Below are 22,767 nucleotides of genomic sequence, written 5' to 3' on the forward strand. Positions count from 1 at the left end.
CCACGGACTGTAGCTCTCCAGACTCCTCTGTCCATGGGGTTTTCCAGGCAAGAATACTGGAGTGGGTTGATTGAACCCCGGGGTTGAACATGCATCTCCAGTGTCTCCTGGATTGGCAGGTGGATTCTTTAACACTGAGCCACCTAGGAAGCCACATTAACTGAAATATTTAATGCTGAATGAAGTAGAAATAAAATCTTGAATTACATAGAAAATATAAATGTTTAAGGTTAATTTAAAATAGCCAATTTAAGCCTTTGGAATAAATACAAATTCACATACAGGAAGAAACCAGATTTTGGAAAGTAGCATTTTTGAGTCATTTCATACTCTGATTAAGAGATGAGAATAATATGATACATGAATAATTTAACACTTCGTTTTTCTTATTTTGAACATTTGTTCTTTTATCATGGTTTAAGTATATATTTGTCATCTAGTTTATTCCTGTTTGTGGGTTGAATTGTGCCCCCCACAAAGCTATGTTCAGGTCATAGCCCCAGGTACCTGTGAATGTGAACTAATTTGGAAATAGAGTCATTACAGAAGTAATTAGTGAAGATCAGTTCACACTGCAGTAGGCTGGGTCCTTAATCCGGTATGACTAGTGACCTTCAAAGGAGAGGAGAAGAGACTTAACACAGACACACAGAGGGATGACAGCCAAATAAAGACTGAAATCACAGGGTCAACATCATTGTATAATGCCGGTAGAGACTGGAGAGATGCCTCTACAAACTAAGGCCCACCAGGGATTTCTGGCAACTCAGAAGCTAATACAAAAGCGTGCAACAGAGGATTCAGAGAGAAATGGCCTGCTGACACATGGATCTCAAACTTCCAACCTTCAGAACTATAAGGGGGAGGGAGGTGGTGGGAGAGAGGCTTAAGAAAGAGGGGGCGGGCACTATCTGTGATTGATTCATGTTGATGTGTGGTGGAGACCAATGCAATATTGTAAAGCAGTTATCCTCCAATTAAAAATAAATCAATTTAAAAAAATAAATTTCTCTTGTTTAAAGCCACCCTGATTGTAGTATTTTGTTTGGACAGCCCTAGAAGGTTAATACATTGGAGAAGGAAATGGCAACCCACTCCAGTATTTTTGCCTGGAGAATCCCAGGGACAGAGGAGCCTAATGGGCTGCCGTCTATGGAGTCGCACAGAGTCAGACATGACTGAAGCGACTTAGCAGCAGCAGCAGCAGCAGCAGGTTAATACAAGTTTCTTTTTCTTAAATACAGCCTTCCTCATTTTCTTTCTAAAGCTCTTGATTTGGGCTCAAGGAAGTATAACTTCTTAAATGTTTACTGTTAGTATAACTTTTTTTGGCATCTAAAACAAAGTAGTCATGGTAATAAAAGCTGAATTTGATATCCTAACATGTTTCATATATATATATATATATATATATATATATAATCTCACATGCATACATTCATATTGGATAACATATATATATATATATATATATATATATTCTAATAGTAACTTTTTCATGAGAACTGGGAGATATAAAATATATTGAAATGGAATGTGGCTCTCTCAGGAAAAAGGCATTGATGGCAAACAGACTTGCACTTTCATCTGGCCAGATCTCTCACCACAGTGTTTCCCACACCATGATGCAGATTACATTTCAAATTTATAACCTTCTGAAGAAGGCTGAAATGCTCAACAGTGGGAATGAAAAGCCTGTTTCAGTTCTGATACATCTAGTCTACACTTCACAAGGTCCATGTGAAACATGACATATGGAATGCTGACTAAGTTTTGGGATTAAAAATCTCAAGTCTGCTAAAAACATAATTAATGTTACATTAGCCCAATAAACAAGGGTTTAAACTATAATACCTTTTAGGTTACAAGCAAAACCAGTGGGACATGAAACTCAACAGACACCTAGGTATAAACCCATAACCTTCAGCTGTCCTCTCAGAGAACACGGTACCTCTAAATCTCATAAATAATATAACAGTGATTAGATGTAACCAGAGCAGATGTCAAGAATGTGTGCTGCCACCAGGGACCTTCGCCAAACAAAAAGCATGCTGTTTGTCTTGGGAAACTTCTCACCTCTTGGTAAACTCTCCTAATCAGCCCTTGGGCATCCAGGCCCCTCATGCTGCCCTCTGGATGCCCCAAGCTCTCCTCACTCACTCAATCCCTGCATCCATTCCTCCTGGAACAGCAGCTCCATGCTTCAAAATCAAGCTGTCTTGTCAGTTCCACTTTTCATTCAAACTCCATTTTCCTCATACTGGCTGATTTTGGCAGGCTCTAAGCAAAATCCTAATCTGATTAAATTAATTCAAAGTAAGTTGTAAATGGCTAATAGCCTCGATTTCTGAGAGATGCTGAATTTTGACAATCTAATCTGTGGAATAAGCAAAGGAAACACACTGGACCGGAAACCTTCTGCGTGCCCTTTGTTTATATACAAATTTCTTCCATTGCTTGCCTGACTTCCATCCTTCCTTCCTTCCCTTTCTCTCTCCCTTTTTCCCGATTTTCCTTTCATTCATTCTTTTTTTATCTTTCCTCCCTTCCTCCCCCTCTCTTTCTCCCTTTCTCATTACTGGCTCAGTAATGTGGCTCCCTTTTTGTATGTTAACTTCCTATTAACGGACAGCCAAACAGCAGTTAGGGATTCCCTGGTGGCTCAGATGGTAAAGAATCTGCATGCAATGCAGAAGACCTGGGTTAGATCCCTGGGTCAGGAAGATCACCTGAGAAGGGAATGGCTACCCACTCCAGTCCACCATATCCAGTGCATGCCTGTTGAATTCCATGGACAGAGGAGCCTGGCAGGATACAGTTCATGGGGTCAAAAAGAGTCGGGTATGACTGACTGAATGACATTTTCACATAGGAGTTAAAACTCAAGCAGTCACTGTCTTTCTCAAAGCAAATGCAACTTTTTCATTCATTAACATTGGCAATGTCTGTACTCAGTATTCCCTTCTGTTTCAGTTCAGTTCAGTCACTCAGTTGTGTCCAACTGTTTGTGACCCCATGGACTGCAGCACACCAGGCTTCCCTGTCCATCTCCAACTCCCTGAGCTTGCTCAAACTCATGTCCATCCAGTCGGTGATGCCATCCAACCATCTCATCCTCTGTCATCCCCTTCTCCTGCCTTCAATCTTTCCCAGCATCAGGGTCTTTTCCAATGAGTCAGCCTTCACATCAGGTGGTAAAGTAAACCCTTCTGTTTATGACTTTTAAAAAAAATCTATAATTTAATTTTTAAAAATATATAATTACACATATATATTAATGTTCCTTACACACACACAAAAAAAATTATGTATGAATATTGATACTAGTTCAAGCTCAGCATCCGTGGAAAGTATAGGAACAATATGTAAAATTTAGACCATGTTGAAAACTTGCCTTGCATGGAAAACAAATAATCTCTGATAATAATTTAGCTGAACCTGAAAGAAAACTGGTGAATGAGACACTGGAAATAATGTCTCAAGAATCTAATCAGCAGTAGAAAAAGAAAATGAGTCACCCTAATTGCTGTGAAATAGGAAGGGAAAAATATAACATAGATTCTTACCAGAATAAAACTTTATATAATCTAAGAATATAGCACAAATATAATCTTATTTCATTAATTTCTGTTGAAAAAATAAATATTGCTAAACAGAATGCCACCAAATAATAGGCAATGCCAAACAAACTTCTAAAAAATTGCTCAATAAATATCATGCTTGAGTCTTTTAAGATATAAAAGTAATACTTTCTTGAGGTTAAAATATCTAGTAAAATAGAAGTCTGTAAAGCAGAAAATAAGATGGCTTTCTTTCCTTTCTCCAAGGCTGTATATTGTCACCCTGCTTATTTAACTTATATGCAGAGTACATGTGAAATACCGGGCTGGATGGAGAACAAGCTGGAAGCAAGATTGCCAGGAGAAATGTCAATAACCTCATATATACAGATAACACCATACTTATGGCAGAAAGTGAAGAAAAACTAAAGAGCCTCTTGATGAAAGTGAAAGAGGAGACTGAAAAAGTTGGCTTAAAACTCAACATTCAGAAATCGAAGATCATGGCATCTGGTCCCATCACTTTATGGCAAATAGATGGGGAAACAATGGAAACAGGGAGAGGCTTTTTTTTTTTTTTTTGGCTCCAAAATCACTGCAGATGGTAATTGCAGCCATGAAATTAAAAGACACTTGCTCCTTGGAAGAAAAGTTATGACCAACCTAGATAGCATATTAAAAAGCAAAGACATTACTTTGCTGACAAAGGTCCATCTAGTCAAAGCTATGGTTTTTACAGTAGCCATGTATGAATGTGAGAGTTGGACTATAAAGAAAGCTGAGCACCAAAGAATTGATGTTTTTGATCTGTGATGTTGGAGAAGCCTCTTGAGAGCCCCTTGGACAGCAAGGAGATCAAGCCAATCCATCCAAAAGGAAATCAGTCCTGAATATTCTTTGGAAGGATTGATGCTGAAGCTAAAGCTCCAATACTTTGGCCACCTGATGCAAAGCATTGACTCATTGGAAAAGACCATGATGCTGGAGATGATTGAAGTCAGGGGAAGGGGACGACAGAGGATGAGATAGTTTGATGGCATCACTGACTGGATGGACATGAGTTTGAACAAGCTCAGGGAGTTGGTGATAGACAGAGAAGCCTGGCGTTCTGCAGTCTATGGGGTCTCAAAGAGACAGACATGACTGAGCGACTGAACTGAACTGAACTGATCATTCTGCTCCCCTAATATAGCTATTAATCTGTGTGTGATTTGAAGACATTTTCACTGCATGAACAAATGTATGCTGACTTGTCTTATTTTCGTAAACCAAATGGACTAAAATTATATTTTGCATACATGTGTATGTGCTAAAGTATGATTGATATAGGTGTTTATTTTTCTGTGAGAAGAGAGATTTTATCATACATATTTATACTAAACTTGATTGATTTATCTTTTCCCCAAAAATACATTATGGAAAATTCTCAAGTCAGAACATGCATAGTGCTATCATTTTTTAAAAAGTTTTCTACTGTTCCATAGTATGATATCTCATAAGTCATTTACATATCTATATTTTTTTTGTTTTTCAAGCTAGGTTTTTACACATTTATATATATATATATATAAATATTATTAGCTTAGGTATTTAGGTGTCTAAATTCCATATCATTACCACTTCTGTTTAATTTTCCTAGAAATTCAAGCTTCGAGCTATGTCTAGCATATTTAATCACTGGAATACTGTATATTTTTCTCTATTATCTGGACAAAATAAGATATGAAGGACTTGAAAAAGATACTGTATCCAATTACTTCTCAAACATTTCACGCTGTATATTTTGGGGGGTAAAAAAGAAGGTCTGAAGTCAAATGGCTGAGTTTAAAATACCCAGAAGACCATAGTTAAGTATGTAAAAGTTTAATAAACTCAAGTTTCCAGTTACTCTGGCCAAAAGTTTATGTCTAAGAAATATTAACTGACTATCTTAAAAGTAAATCCTAAATGTTGGGCTAGGTGGTTAGGCAAAGCATTCCTCCAAGGACTCTAAGGAAAACTCACTGACAGAGTCAGTGTGAGTGGGGTCATCCATGTAACAACAGATATATTTTCATCCCATTCTGCTTATCCCTCTTGGCACTAAAGAGATCTCTGCTCACAGAAATTTTCCAGCTGGGCAGAAGAGACAAGCATCTGGCTGAGAAATAACACCGTAACTCAGAGCAACTTTTGGCTTTGTACATTGATCTTATCAAATTTCAACTTTTTATTCTGGAAAATTGATTCACGAAGAGAAGAAAAAATAATTGTGGTGCAATGACTAAAGCTAAAAGGCTTCAGATGTCATCTAGGTGGGAAACACATTCACCATCAAATGGAGATGTGGGCTGGCATGGAGGCCTTCTTGGTCTCATCAGAAACCAGAATAACTTCTCTCCTCCCCTTCATCAAAAAAAAAAAAAAAAATCAAAATATCTGTACTATTCCTTTATAACTTGCATATTTAATGAAAAAGATAAAATCAGTTATCATTTGGTATAGATATAGGCTAACTGAGAATCTCCTAACAAACAGAGTTCAGTGAAAATAAAATTGGCTGCTGGAATACCAAAGAATAAATAACTTTAGGAGTGCCGATGGAAGTGTGACGCAGTGTCCACATTACCAGGGGTAGATATTCTGTGCAGGAAGCAGAGCAAGTATTTTTCATAGTTTCCAACAAAAATGTAGAAAAATTGTGACCAGATCAGAACTGCTGTTCCTACTTACAACTGTAAGCAAAAACAACAAAACAAACAGAACAGAACTCTGGAGGCAATAGGGATCAATACTCATATAACAGGGTCCAATACTGGAAGAATACGCAAAAAAATAATAAATGTATTTTAAAATAAAAATATTCAGTCATAGAATAACTAAAAGTCTATGTGAGGGTTTGTAAAGTGACTATAAAGCAAACTTCAGTGGAGTTTTCTATTTTTTTATTTGCAAGAAAAACTTTAAATTTGGTTCAGGACTTAGAGAATGACGAAAGGGAAAACACTAACAAAACTCTTTTGAATAGTTTTTATTTCTCTAAAAACATTTTTAATTAAAAAGGAGTCATGAAGGTGCAAACTTACAGCCAACACCACCTGGGATATTAATAAAAATGTGTACATAAAGTCTCTATACTTCCTTCAAATTATTTAATCACAACTGTTGTAAATTAATAGAACCATGCTAGATAAAAACTTTTTGTGTCATCAAGATCCTTTAAAAAATTGATAAAAACCTATTGATCATCTCCACAGGATAAAAGAATATACATACAGTATACTACATATTATTTCAGAGGGATTGCTAATAACCTTATATAAAGCTTACTCTCTGATCCTGATTTAAGAAATTCTAGTCTAAAAGAATGACCCTAACTAAATAAAATGAGATCAATTGATAGTTTCTAGGAAACTATCCCAGGAAAAATCTAGTTCATGCTGCTGTCACCATGAGCATGGACAAATTCACTGGGCTTTGGGTGGGGTGGGATGGTGGGGACTGAGGAGAGCACAGAGCGTCAGCGTGTCTCTACGCGTGCTCCACAAATGGCTCTGCAACACTCTTCCTCTGTCTTTCCTTCGTTCTTTCAACCCCCTATAACTCATCCATTAAGAAGCCCCACAGAGTATCTTCTGAATAGAATGAGGAAAGGACCTTCACTCATTATAGAAAACACAACAAGAAAAGAGAATAACCCCAAACACTAGGGATTCTATAAACTCAGTAAAACCAACTTGCTTTTTGTAAACTACTTTTTAACAAGCCTTGTAAGCATCAACACACACACATATATATATTTTTTTTAACTGCTGCATGTCAATGTTGAATAGTTTGAATAACAAGTATAACCAAATTTTAAGAAATTGATAAGTCTTTGCTCTTTTGTAAAGCAAGATCTTGACCCTAAACATTATCTCATATAACTCCACAGTTACCAAAGCACAAATATGAGTGTCCCAATCTTACAAACCATCTTGAATTTTCCCCAGTTAAAAATCAGAGTAAAAATCTCCTGTCATGTTTGATAGCCAAGTGTCTGTTACATCAAATTTATCCAAATAAATGTAAAGGAGAAGACGGAGTTTGATTCAACTGTGGTCATATTTTACAACTGATTGCAACAGTGACTACCACAAGTATGCATTTATATGTATACACCTTACAAATGATAACCGCACAATGGAGCATAAGATGAGATGAGGCTGAAATAGTTTATCTGCAAGTCACTTACCATATTCTGTATTTCATTCTCTTCACTTTTCAGAACTTGACATCAAGAGTTTTCTTTCTCAAAAGCAGCCACAAACTCCTGAAAAGTAGTTTTATGTTATAAAAAATTATACTTATGCATATTCATACAAATATTTACCCAAACAATGATCAGTTTTTAAGAACTATTTTCAATTTTTATTAAGAGGTCTGGAAACAATAAACAAATTAGTATACTGTTTCTAAGAACACTAAATTGTTATTGAATGTTCTCAAGACATCAAAATGTTACAGATTCACCTTTGAAAAGTGTTAAATTTGGATTTATTCTTTTGTCCCTGGGCTAACACCTGGTGGTGGTGTTGTTTTATAAAGTACCTATTTGAGGTGCTAATAGGTCCTAATTAGATAAATTGAACAAACATGGCATCGAGTTTCAAAAATGAAATGTCAGAACACATATCTTTTTGATCTGCAGATCACTAAGGGAATAAGAGTAAACTGCAAGTATGTGCTTGTGTTTCCACCTCAGTACATTGTGTTTGATAAAAAGAATGTTAATTTAGTAACTGCCCAAGATATTGCTCTGAGTGATTGAGATGTTTTCTAGGGAATTTTAGCTGCTTTCACTTTAATTTCTATGTCCCTATTATGGATGAATGAATGAATGAAAAAGAAATACTAATGCCTCCATGTTACAGTGTGACATTATCATACCTGAGAGGAGCATGCTGTTTGCATGGCTGGCTAAACAAAATTAAACAAAACAAATAACCAAAACTACAACAAGAAGCCGGGAGTGGTTTCTAAAATTCCAACCAGGGCAAGTTAGGTTCAAGTCAGTAAAACAAATCTATATGTAAGTAAGGCACTGGGCTACCTTATGAGGACCACAAATATCACTTGAAGGATTTATACTCCAATGAAGAAATACTGACATGTCTACAACTAATGATAAAACATAAAACAATAAACTTAATTATAAACACAAGAATCTTAAATGACTGTTGAGTTAATAAAGCAGGCAGCACTGATATAGAGTTTGAACGGCACCCCAAAAAAAGTCTGTACAAACATGAAAGGAGAGAAGAACAACCATGTAGATAAAGAGAATAGTATAGATTAGGAGGCAGCAGACAACATGTGATGGGAGAACTTAATGAGTGGATTTAATCTCAGCCTGTTTAGTAGGAGGTTAGAAGACCTAAGAAGTTCATGTTAAAGGGGAAATCTGTGATTTTTGTTTGAGAGCTAATTGAGCTGGATGTATCTAAGAGAAATTATGATCAGGATGGATATCCAAATTAAAGATTGTGTCACCTGCACAAAGGGAATAACTAGATCTCTGGGAGCCTTTGGGACAGTCCAGAGAATATGCACGGTACAGTTAAAAAATAAACCAATGGAATACCTCTATGTAAATGCAAGTAAGAGGAAGAGAATAAGAAGCATTCTGGGATGTAGAAGGAGAGCCAAGAAAGAAGGTATCTCAGATATTATGAGAAGGTAAACATTTCATGAAAGAAGAGAGTAGGCAACATTGTTAAAGGATGCACATGAGCAGCACACTGAGCTTTGAGAAAGGCATCTGCCCTATTTAAAGGAGCAATTTCAGTGAAGTGGTACGGAGGGAAACCAGGCTAGAGTAAATTGGTCAATGCAGGGATTGGTCAAAATGAGTGGAGGAGTTACCAAAAAAGCAGGGTGGAAAAATTTTCCAGAGTGTAGGGAACATTAGAAAAGAAGGAGGGACATGCATTACAAAAATATTTAGTCATATCAATGTAAAATAGCACATTTTAGGTGTGACTTTGGTATTCATTGAAGAGGTACATCAATCAAGCCTAGGATTTTCCAACCAGGGCAATGAATGGATCACTTCAAACAATTATATTTCAACATCTTGACTTGTCTGATACTATCTACCTATTGATTACTAAGAAAGAAAATGCATAATATGTATGACTTTAAAAAAACTTTCATATTGAACAAACATATAAGTATTTCAAAGGAATTATACAGGAAAAATCAACCACAAAGAAGAAAAATAAGACTTTTCTGCCTTTTAAAAAAATCTCTAAAATACCCATTCTTATACCAGGGAAAATAAGTCTATGATTCAGCAAAGCATTTGGAGAAACAAATGTTTTCCACTCAAATAATCCTCACAAAAGACTATGAATATATTTCTCAAAGGATACAGTCACTGCTTACATATCAGACAACCTGAAATTCACATTCTGAAAAACCACTGGGGCAAATGCTCTCTGAATGTGTTAAGATCATGATGCTAATCAGCAAAGAAAGACTGAGGGTATGTCAGACTGGAGGAGACAAGGTGATTTAAAGATCAGATCCTGAACCACGAAAAAGGAGCTGAGTGAAACAACTAAAGAAACATGACCAGCCCTATAGAGCATGTAATAGAACTGCTTCAGTGCTAATTTTCTAGTATTACTAATCGTATCCTGATTATGTCAGATGTTAACGTTTGGGGAAACTGGTTGGAAATTATAAGGAAATTCTGCAATATTTTTCAAACGGTTTTGTAAATCTGAAATTATTTAAAAGAAGTTAAAAAAAAAAGAATATTTGTTTTGGCTGCGCCTCACGGTTTATGGGATCTTATTCCCCAAAAAGGAATTGAACCCAGGCCCTCAGCAGGGAAAACCTACAGTCCTAACCCCTGGACTACCAGGCAATTCTCTAAAAAAAAGAACAATTTCCAACCACTAAAAGAAATGAGTAAAGAACAACATCTGGAGGGAATAAAGACCCAAAATTTGACTATATAGTGTGTGTATCATATTGCCTTTTCATTTTATTAAAAAATTTCAACCAGCTGTAAAGGGTCCAGAATTAAGTGACCAATTAAGTGAATTAAGAAAATATACCAAAACTGCTTGGGTCCTCAAGAAAGAAATACCTGTTCACAAGTGAAGCGACCTGTGTATTTCAGTAAAAGACTAATAAATAGAAACTCAGAATGTGATTTTCAATCTGAGTTTTCATGCGACTTTCCTAATGTAAAAAAGATGATCAAGGCCAATTTTGAGGTTGTCATGCCACCCAATTTTGAGTAACTACTCTGTGCAAGACATTGTTTTTCATAAGTAAAACATGGTCTCTGATTATTAAAAGTGCCTTATCAGTGTTGGTTGACTATTACACATTTCTCAGTAACAGTATTTCATAGAATGTGTTATAACAAAGAGGCAAGCCAAATCCTTGGGATGAAGGAAGAAAGGAATCATTGGGATGACCTCATAGAGGCTTGGACAAATAGTTTTCCAACAAGAAGAAAATGGGGAAAGGTAATAGAGAGGTAAGGAAGTTTGAAGAGAGCAGAGAATTCTGATGGGTGGAGGCTGAGGCATAAAGGACAAAGGCATTTTGGGGACGAGAAAAAGCCTAAGCAAAGTCATGGGGTAGAAAATGCCCCGATTGCTTTGATTGTCTGATTCAAGTGAGAGGTCAAAGAGCTCCACAGTTGGAATTTCACTGAGTGACACAATATGAACAAGTAAGTTTGGACTTAAAGAGTCTTGGAGCTCCCAGAAAATTATGTGCTGTAAGTACTAATCCCTCTCACACTGAAGGTCAGTTCCATTAAGTATCGCTCAATACATTTCTGTCCCTAAATTCAGTGTATTTTCATGGACTCCAAAATATGAAATATGCATTTTAGTTGCCCACTCCAAAGTGGTACTGTCAAATTCCAAAGATGTTGGATTTTTAAATATATTGAGTCTGTTGTTCTCAAACTGTGCTAAGTCACTTCAGTCGTGGCTGACTCTTTGTGATGCTATGGACCATAGCCCGCCAGAATACTCTGTCCATGGGATTCTCCGGGCAAGAATACTAGAGTGGGTTGCCATTTCCTTCTCCAGTGCATCTTCTGGACCCAGGGATCAAACCCGTGTCTCTCAGTCTCCTGCATTAGCAAGCGGTTTCTTTACCACTAGCACCACCTGAGTAGTCAATTACTAATCACTGCTGACTTCTAAAAGACAATAATTCAGAGTGTCCAACAGGTTCTTGGGCCAGTACCAAGCTGGTCACTGAGTTTTACAAAACTGAAAACCTCTATGTCAATCAGATACGGATTTCATTCCGACAGCAACTAAAATGCTCAGGTATTTTAGTAGCATTTGTTCTGTGACACACTAGTTCCAGAAGATGTTAATTGGTCTATTATGAAAAAAAGCATTCCCTCAGCAAATAAACTTGGTAAACTTTGGATTAAGGAAGGTGAATCAGATTTCTCTGCTATAGGAGTTATCAGAAACTTGAAAATTCTAATGAGAAATATGGCATTTAAAAAGAGGGAGATAAGATGTGTCATTATACAAATCCAATAGAAATCTAGAGTAGGAGTGTTCTACATTTGAAAACTGTACCAGAGGTATCTCTGCTTTACCTAATTTCAAGCCTATGGTACATTAGACAGAATGACTTCATGATATATCTATGAGAAAAGATGAGTTTTTTGCCAAATTAGTTTGATTTCTGATACCTGCAGTTTATTGTAATTTCAACTTTTAAGTTAATATCATTTATTGGAAATTTTCTTTCCTTGGGAAAATGTCTCTTCTTTTAAAATAGAAATTAGTGGGGAAAAATCATGAACCGATATCCCTTCTTCTTTGAGGGAAAGCTAATTTCTAATGGGAACTCTGAATTGTATTGATCTTATGGTTACATCATTTGAAATGGTCACTTCAATAATATGTTGATACTAAAATCAAAGAAAGACTGTGACAGAAATCAAGAGCATAAACCACTATATAAATTTCAAAGAAATTAAAATATAAGAACCCTAGTGGCAGTTTGGAAATAGTTATGTACTGTGAAGGGCTTCCCAGGTGGTGCTAGTGGTAGAGAGTCCACATGCTAATGAAGGAGACACGAGAAATGCGGGTTCGATCCCTGGGTTGGGAAGATCTCCTGGAGAAGGAAGTGGCAACCCACTCCAGTATGCTTGCCTAGAAAATTCCACAGAGAAGCCTGATGAGCTACAGTCTATGGGGTTGGAAAGAACTGGACATGACTGAGCAACTTGGAGAAGGAAATGGCAACCCACTCCAGTGTTCTTGCCTGGAGAATCCCAGGGATAGGGGAGCCTGGTGGGCTGCCATCTATGGGGTCACACAGAGTCAGACCAGACTGAAGCGACTTAGCAGCAGCAGAGCAACTGAGCACGTATGTACATGCACTGTGAAAATAAACTAATGTCATTCAAATTGGAGCCTGGAAGCCCTGCAAAGGGTGCTGCCACGCATATAACTCACTCCAGCCTGCAGATCCCAGCAGGAAGAAAGATTTCCTGACCCAGAACAGCAAACTGGCCCCCACCTACAGCCAATGAAGAACCACCACAGCCTCCTCAATTTACCCCTTTCCTCTACAAAAGCAAGCCCTTCTCCTCTGTTCTCCAGACCTGCCTATAGTTCACCAAATATTGCTTGTCCTGAAGTGCAGTTCTCTTCTTTCCCCACATACACTTATTTTGCTGGTAAAAATAACAGTCAAATTTATTTGAAGATCAGTATTACTTCACGGACCCCTAGGTCCTATTACAGGCAGCCATAACATGTTACACCCATAAAATATATGTATATAACATCAATGCTTTGATACTGTTTAGTAACTTCAAATATTTGGGTCTTGAGAAGAGTCAAAATTTCTATGCAGGTTCTGTAGCTTGAGAAGTGAAAGCATATGAATATCTGGCATTTAGGTTCTGGACTAGCATAAAGGGTGTGTGCCTGCTCAGTCACTCAGCCCTGTCCAACTCTTTGCTATCCCATGGACTATAGCTCACCAGGCTCCTCTGTCCATGGAATTCTCCAGGCAAAAATACTGGAGTGGGTTGCCATTTCCTTCTCCAACAGAAAGGATGATCCTTGACCAAAAACACTATGTCATTTCACAATATCAGTTTATAGTCATCAGATTGTTTGAGAACAAAGTATTTTGTGGTTGCAGTGGGGTTTGAAATTAAAGCTGTTTTTCATATCTGCCATTATATTCAGATCGTATATATCAGATGTACATTAATCAAGGGACTTTTTGTGCTTTAATTAGGCTACTTACATAATCATAATTATTTTTTATTTATAGTCACTTTAATTAACAAAAAGTAAGATTACCTTTTCTCAAGTGGTTGATCAGGACTGCCAACCTATATACCCTTTGACACTGCTGCTGCTGCTAAGTCGTGTCCGACTCTGTGCAACCCCATAAACGGCAGCCCATCAGGCTCCACTGTCCCTGGGATTCTCCAGGCAAGAACACTGGAGCGGGTTGCCATTTCCTTCTCCAATGTATGAAAGTGAAAAGTGAAAGTGAAGTTGCTCAGTCGTATCTGACTCTTAGTGACCCCATGGACACTATATACCCTTCAAAAAAGCATAATGTATATTTTAATATAATTTTTCCTTGGGGGAATTTACTAGTTTTTTAAAAAAGCAACCTTTTTCCTATAATCAGGTCCTCCCATACAAATTATAATTTACTTAATTGGGACAGCCTCCTCTATTTAGAAAGTTAGATGTTTTAGAATTATCTGAATCTTGAGGCAAATGCTGGATTTGATTGTTCTTTCTTCTAAGAAGAAGGCATTTAATGTCACTCCAACTCTCTCCAGGTTGCTGTTCCATGTTTTCTTTTTTTTGTTGTTTTTCTCACCATTTTAGTTAATCTTCACTATCCAGGATACCAAACAAATGCATGAGGAATATTATTTCATAATAACTAGACAAAGCTTTCAATAAAAGTTTGATGGTAGGGATATAGTAATACTTTATTTCAAAATCCTGGAATTCTTAGATAAATATTATTTAGAAAACTTCCCCGATGGCTCACACAGTAAAGAATCCACCTTCAATGTGGAAGACCTGAACTGCCAGCTCTCAGGAAAGTAACTGACATATGATATTTGCTCAATAAATTAAACAAATGAAACAGCTCCATTAAAAATAACAAATATCTTCTATGAACACAGATCAATCTGCCAGTGGGTGTACTTTGTCAAATAATGATCTTCTCAAAATCCTTTAACACTTCAACAACAATGATTAAATGCTGATGAACAGATGATAGAATATTTAGAAATTTGTTGTTGTTGCTTAGTGGCTTATTCATGTCTGAGTTTTTGTGACCCTATGGACTACAGCCCACCAGGCTCCTCTGTCCAGGGGATTAGCCAGGAAAGAACACTGGAGTGGGTTGTTGGGCCCTCCTCCAGGGGATCTTCCCAACCTATGAATTGAACCCACTTCTCTTGTGTCTTCTGCACTGGCAGGCATGTTCTTCACCACTAGAGCACCGAATAATTGAAGCTTTTGAAATGTGGTGTTGGAGAAGATTCTTGAGAGTCTCTTGGATGGCAAGGAGATCCAACCAGTCCATCCTAAAGGAAATCAGTCCTGAATATTCATTGGAAGGACTGATGCTGAAGCTGAAACTCCCATACTTTGGCCACCTGATGCGAACTGACTCATTTGAAAAGACCCTCATCCTGGGAAAGATTGAGGGCAGGAGGAGAAGGGGATGACAGTGGAAGAGATGGAGGGATGGCATCATCAACTCAGTGGACATGAGTTTGAGTAAACTCCAGGAGTTGCTGATGGACAGGGAAGCCTGGTGTGCTGCAGTCCGTGGTGTTGAAAAGAGTCTGACACCACTGAGTGACTGAACTGAACTGAGAGCCACCAGAGAAACCCAATTAGCTCTTTAGGATGACACTAAGGTAACAAACAAAATAAATTAGCATAGTAAGCACTTACTCTACATTCATATGTCATTTAGAGTATCACAAAGAGATCTAATTTAAAAGTTGAAAGAAAAGTTACATTTATACAAAGGAGGGTGCACATCAATGACTATAAATGCACTGTCCTTTGAAGAAATTTTCAAAGACATTTAATTTTTTTTCATATATCAACTGTCAAAAAGTTAAGGCACATGACAGACAACATTATTAATATGTGATACCATAATTTATTTCAGCAAGATTTCAATGTCCAATATTTTACTAATTTCTAATTTTTCATTATAATTTAGTTTTTAACAAATGTAGGTAAGCTAAATTTATGTGTGATGATCATATCATTATACCTGTGGCAGATTCATTTTGGTATTTGGCAAAACTAATACAATTATGTAAAGTTTAAAAATAAAATAAAATAAAATAAAAAATAAATAAAAATAAAAAAATAAAAAACTCAGATTTTTAAAAAGGAAATCAAATTAAAATGTAAAACATTTATCAGTAGTGAAAATTTCATACCAAAGTGTAAAAGAGAAACTAATACAAAGGCTACTTTTTAATAATGGCTAATTTGAGAAGAGTTATGGGAATTTAGAGGCTTCCCAGTGGTACAGTCGTAAAGAATCTGCCTGACAATTCAGAAGAAACGAGAGACATGGGTTGGATCTCTGTGTTGGGAGATCCCCTGGAGCAGGAATCACCAACCCAGCGCAGTATTCTTCCCTGGGAAAATTCCATGGACAGAGGAGCCTAGTGAGCTACAGTCCATAGAGTTGCAAAAATCAGAGCAACTGAGCACGCCTGTGCACATTCACATGCACACACCACAACTTAAAATATATAAAACATCTTGAATATTATTAAAGCATTAAGTGCCAGGTATTTAGACATTTTAAGATTTTAAGATGCTTAGCATTTTAACCAGCATGTTTAAGATTTTCTCTTTTTAATTAAAGAATGCATTTTAAAAGTTACTGCAGAATGAATAAAGCCATATTGTTTTATGGCATTTTAAAAAATGTAATATACACACATATAATTTCACTTAATGCAAGTTTAATTTTATAATTTTAACATATTGCATTTGAGTCAACATTCAACATGAAAATATTCAAGTCAAACAATCAAAATGTTAGACTAGTGAAGAAAGACTTACTGAAAAACAAAACAAATGAAAAAAAATACAGAATAATTTCACAGAATTCCTTGGGATACTCCTGGAAAAGTCAACAATTAAAACATAAAAAGAAAGGAAATAAAGGAGAAAAAAAGAAACATGAAGGGAGGGAAAAGCAAAAGAGCAAAACACAGAAGGAAGGAAGAAGAAAACTTAAAATAAGTCTTTAAAGAAAGATGATCAGTGTTACCTTGTCTCAAATCAAATTCTAAGGTTTGCTCAAAATTTGGAATTCAACTTTATAAATTAGGATTAGGCTCATCAAGGAATTTTCACAGTAGTGCTTGGTTTATGTATTGGTGCATTTGAGTGTCTTCCATTTTAGGCTGGGACTTGCAGAACACTGATGACTCAGTGCCTGGGATGTCTATAGTCTATAGTATAGTTTAAACATGTTTAAATATTAGAACCCCAAGGGCATTTTGATTTTTTTTAACTAGCATTAAAAATCCCTACAGTAATTAAAGTTGAAATTAAGATGAAATATGACACATTAATTGATGAGTAATCATACCGGAGACATACTATTTTGTCCACTAGAAGAATCTGTGAAGTTTAGTCCTCAAATAGAAAGAACATATAGCTACTTGAAATAATGATGTTTAATGTACTTGCTTTTGGAATGACATCACAATCATCATAAAATAGCTACCTTTTTTTCCCTTTAATTCCAAAACATGCTTCTACCTGTTAAATCTAAAATCTTCCTAGTAATGGAAGGCACTCAATATATGAGAAAAACAATAAGGAAATGAAAAAGATTACAATGCTTATCTCTATGTAACTTTAATATGTGTGCATGTGTGATCAGTCAATTAGTTGTGTCTGAATCTCTGAACCCATGGACTGTAGACCACCAGATACATATTAAAAGTGCTTTCCAAACCACAAGTTTTAGAATAGGCTTGATGTGTAAATAGTGATAGTGAAAGCCACTCAGTTGTGTCTGACTCTCTGGGACACATACAGTCCATGGAATTCTCCAGGCCAAAATACTGCAGTGGTTTGCCATTCCCTTCTTCAGAGGATCTTCCCAATCCGGGGATTAAACCCAGGGATCAAATGTCTCCCACATTGCTGCTGCTTCTGCTGCTAAGTCGCGTCATGTCCGACTCTGTGCGACCCCATAGACGGCAGCCCACCAGGCTCCTCCGTCCCTGGGATTCTCCAGACAAGAACACTGGAGTGGGTTGCCATTTCCTTCTCCAATGCATGAAAGTGAAAAGTGAAAGTGAAGTCGCTCAGTCGTGTTGGATTCTTCGAGACCCCATGGACTGTAGCCTACCAGGCTCCTCTGTCCATGGGATTTTCCAGGCAAGAGTACTGCAGTGGGGTGCCATTGCCTTCTCCGTCCCACATTGCAGGCAGATTCTTTACCAGCTGAGCAACTAGGGAAACCCATGTGTAAATACTTAATGGAAAACAGTAAAGAACTTTGTGAGATTCTTATGGATAAATAATCATTTGGAAACTACCTGTGTCATGAAGAGATGAGAGGGTACTTTAGGAGAGAAAGGTGAAGTTAGAAGATAATGTCAAATTTTAGATCACATGTCTGTATTCCACAAAGAAAAATAAATTTGTCCTAGATAAAATTTGTTCTAAGTAGAATACAATTTAGAAAAACTTGTTTGGGTACCAAAATACCTGTTCTTGTCCTAATCAGAAAGGTAGCATTTGTAATCTCACATTTTAAAAAATTTTGATAAAAACAACTTTTTTTTTTTAAACAACTTTTGTGTGCATGCTAAGTCATGTCTGACTCTTTGCAATCCATGGACTATAGCCTGCCAGGCTCCTCTGTCCATAGGATTTCCCAGGCAAGAATACTGGAGTGGGTTGCCATTTTATCCTCCAGGGGATCTTCCCAAGCCAGGGACTGAAACTGAGTCTCCTGTGTCTCCTCGCATTGGCAGGCAAATTCCATACCACTGAGCCACCTTGGAAGCCCCCAAAACAATTTTTAGCTAAATACTAAATATTTGTTGGAATACAGAGGAAGTTGTTTTCTTCAGTGTATGCTGATCCATCTATTTTGTTGGGGGGAGAAAAGAAGTTCCTTAGAAAGCAAATTATCTATCCCTTGGCATTCACTTTTATGATGGAAAAGGAGTCTTTTACTTAAAATTTTGCATTTATTTAAAGTTTTAGCAGCTATATATTTATTCACCTAGGCTAACCTCCCCAAAAATCACTTACAATTTGCTTTCGCTTCAAACTCTCACCAGTTATCCATTTACAATGTGAACTATTTTATGATTTTTAAAAAAATGGTGTATAGTGTGATTGACAAATCTAGACAGTGTGTTGAAAAGCAGAGACACTACTCTGCTGACAAAGGTCCATATAATCAAGGCTATGATATCCCAGTAGTCGCTTATGGTTATGAGAGCTGGACCATAAAGAAGGCAGAATGCCAAAGAATCGGTGCCTTTGAACTGTGGTGCTGAGAAGACTCCTGAAAGTCCCTTGGACAGAAGGAGATCAAACCGGTCAATCTTAAGGGAGATCCAACACTGGAAGGACTGATGCTGAAGCTGAAGCTCCAGTATTTTGGTCATCTAATGAGCACAGCCAACTCATTGGAAAAGTCCCTATTCCGGGAAAGATTGAGAGCAGAAGGAGAAGAGTGTGTCAGAGGATGCAATGGCTGGGTGGCATTACTGATGTAAGGAACATGAACTTGGGCAAACTGCAGGAGATGGTGATGGACAGGGAGGCCTGGCATGCTGTAGTCCATGGGGTCACAAAGAGTCAGACACAGCCGGGTAAGTGAGCAAGCAATAGTGTGATGTAGAATTCTGTGTTAGTTTCAAGTGTACAGCAAAGTGATCAGTTATATATATATATTCTTTTTCAGATTCTTTTCCATTACAGGTTATTACAAGATATTGAATAGAGTTCCCAATAGAGGTCCTTGTTGTTGATCTATTTTATGTACAGTTATGTGTATATGTTAATCCCAAACTCCTCATTTATTCTCCCCTCCCCTTTGGAAACCATATGCCTGTTTTCCATATTTGTAACTCTATTTATATTTTGTACATAAGTTCATTTGTATCACATTTTAGATTCCACATATAAGTAATATCAGACAGCATTTGTCTTACTCTGTTTAATTTATTGCATTTAGTATAATAATCTCTAGGTGCATCCATTTTGCTTCAAATGTCAATATTTTATGTAATATTCCATTATATACATATACCACTTCTTCTTTATCCTTTCTTCCATTAATGGACAGTTACTTTGCTTCCAAGTCTTGGCTATTGTAAATAGTGCTGTTATTTAAATTGGGGTACATATAACTTTCCATCTTTGAGCTTTCATGTTTTATGGCTATATTCCCAGCAGTGGGATAGTTGGATCATATGATAAATCTATTTTTATATTTTAAGGAATCTCCATACTGTTCTTCATATTGGCTGCACCAATTCACATTCTCATCAATAATGTAGGAAGCTTCTCTTTTTTCTATACCCTCTCCAGGATTAATTATTTGTAGACTTCTTGATAATGGCCCTTCTGACTAGAATGAGGTGATACCTCATTGTAGTTTTGATTTGATTTCTCTATTAAACAGTGAGGGACTTCCCTTGTGGGTTGGTGGTAAAGAATTACCTGCCAATGCAAGAAATGCATGTTTCAGTCCCTAGGTCAAGAAAGCTACCTGGAGAGGGAAATGGAAACCCACTCCAATATTCTTGACTGGGAAAACCCAAGGACAGAGAACCCTAGCAGGCTACACTACATGGGGCTGCAAAAGCCAGACACAATGACTAAACAACCACAATAATTAGCATCATTGACCATCTATAAGTCTTCAGAAAAATGTCTATTTAGGGCTTCTGCCCATTTTTTTATTGGGTTGCTTGTTTTCTTATATTGAACTGTATGAGCTGTTTGTATATTTTGGAAATTAACCCCTTGTGGATCGCATTATTTGAAATATTTTCTCCCAGTCCATAAGCTGTCTTATAATGTGTACTTTTAAAATAAATTATTTAAGAAACACTTTATAAAGACTATTTTAATATAAATTAATTAAAATACCATCTATACTTTGTATAAATATTTTTCAGATAACTGGAATCAAAACCCTCAGTGAAAGTATATCCCTGAAAATAAATATATTTAGTAAAGGTAAACTACCAATTTATCCTAAAAAGCACTATATGAACAAAGTTCATAACTATTAGGACTTCCCAGGCGGCACTAGTGGTGAAGAATCTGCCTGCCAATGCAGGAGATGTAGAGACACAAGTTCAATCCTCAGGTCAGGAAGATCACCTGGAGAAGGGCATGGCAACCCACTCTAGTATTGTTGCCTGGAGAATCCCATGGACAGAGGAGCCTGGAGGGTTATAGTCCATAGTGTCACAAAGAGTTGGACAAAATTGAAGCAACATAGCATGCACACGCATTACTACTAATAACTTTCTCCTAAACAAATGTTTTAAATTCCCTGTAGCCAAAGTCTTGATTCAGGGGAAAAAATTAAAAAGAGCCTTTCAAAATTTCTCCACTACTGTACTGGGACGGGGGAGCCTGGTGAGCTGCCACCTATGGGGTTGCACAGAGTCAGACACGACTGAATCGACTCAGCAGCAGCAGCAGCATACTGTTCAGCGGCATTATCCTAAAAACACCAAATTTTAATTTGCAATATATAAAAGGATTATTACACTGTGGAAGAATTCTCCATAATTAGAGAAAATGAGTATTTGGGGAAGAGGCTAACATTTGCAAACAATAAAACTGTGGATTTTGTCATGTTGAAACAGCATCAAAGCAATGAGCCTCTTTGTCACGTGGGTGCCAAAGGTTCAAAAGTGTAAGTCCAAATGTCCTAATGAGACCACCTGGCATTTATTTCTTTTAATGTCTCTTGTTTAAGACACGGCAGCAATCACGCACGGAGTACTGCAATTCACTCCACTTTAAGAACTCCATCTTGTAGCAATTGTTCTTTTTAAAGAGAAGTGTCCTTAGTTACAGAAATGGGCATGGTTTTAGAATAGAAAAGGTTAGCAACAAAGGATAGCCATGTCCTCTGAACTGACACTGATTTCAGCTTAAAAACTAGAATTTCGTCTTTAAACTAAAGGGCTCAGGGTTAAAGAATCTGCCTGCAAATGCAGGAGATGAATGAGAAGTGGGTTTGATCCCTGGGTCAGGAAGATCCCCTGAAGAAGGAAATGGCAACCCACTCCAGTACTCTTGCCTGGAGAATCCCATGGACAGAAGAGCCTGGCAGGCTACAGTGCTCAGGGTCACAAAGAGTCACACAGGACCTAGTGAGCGAGCACACACACAGCACACACAATTAATCAACAGTTATTCCCCCAAATTAGGATTGTTTAACAACAATAAAAATTCAGTTTTAAAGATGAAAACTTTAAAGTATTATTTTTGATGCATCAAATTACTTAGCACAACACACTTAGAACACTTTACTAGGTATCATTTGGTTTCTATATTATATTCTTAGGTATAAAATATTTAAAACAGTGCCTGAATTGTATTAAGCCAATATTTCTATTGCCATTTTTGACAGATAATATCTAATTGAGAGTATTTCAATAAAAATTCGGAGAGTAAAACTTATAGTCAGGTTAGATTTTTCAAAAGTTAAACTAGTTGACTACACATTTGTATGGACATGAACATTCCACATGGAGAGGCTATTTACTCTCCGATTATTTCCTTAGTAATGAGGGAAGATTTTTCACTTAGATCACAGAGGAGTTTTTCCTCTAATTTTCAAGACAGTTATGAAGTATGCCCTCTCATGTCTGTTATCACTTCTGCCTCATGGCTCCAACAGATGCTATAAAAAGTTAGTAGCTCTGAAAAAGAGACAGTCCTCTTTAAATTGCACATAAATGGATTTTTTCCAGTAGTTAATAGGAATCAAAGACATCAAACAAACTAAAGTACAATTAATGTGTTTTAAGCATCTGCACTTAGACTTTTCTGTAATTAATATATCAAATTCATCAACTTTTATACAAGCAAATGGTCAGTTCATTGGAAACTGCCATAGGACAAGAACTAGCATTAGG

At 36.9% G+C, this 22,767-nt stretch overlaps 1 long non-coding RNA gene across 5 annotated transcripts in view; it reads right to left on the minus strand.

Moving 5' to 3' along the window:
• The window catches only part of LOC133253735 (uncharacterized), a 460,793-nt gene that overhangs the window by 232,157 nt on the left and 205,869 nt on the right, over positions 1-22,767 (minus strand). For all 5 annotated transcript variants that reach the window (XR_009738405.1, XR_009738416.1, XR_009738423.1 and 2 more), the window contains exon 5: positions 7,774-7,851. This is a non-coding gene — a long non-coding RNA (uncharacterized LOC133253735). The remainder of the gene's footprint in view (positions 1-7,773; positions 7,852-22,767) is intronic.

Source organism: Bos javanicus, chromosome 1, assembly GCF_032452875.1.
Source record: "Bos javanicus breed banteng chromosome 1, ARS-OSU_banteng_1.0, whole genome shotgun sequence".
Taxonomy (NCBI): domain Eukaryota; kingdom Metazoa; phylum Chordata; class Mammalia; order Artiodactyla; family Bovidae; genus Bos; species Bos javanicus.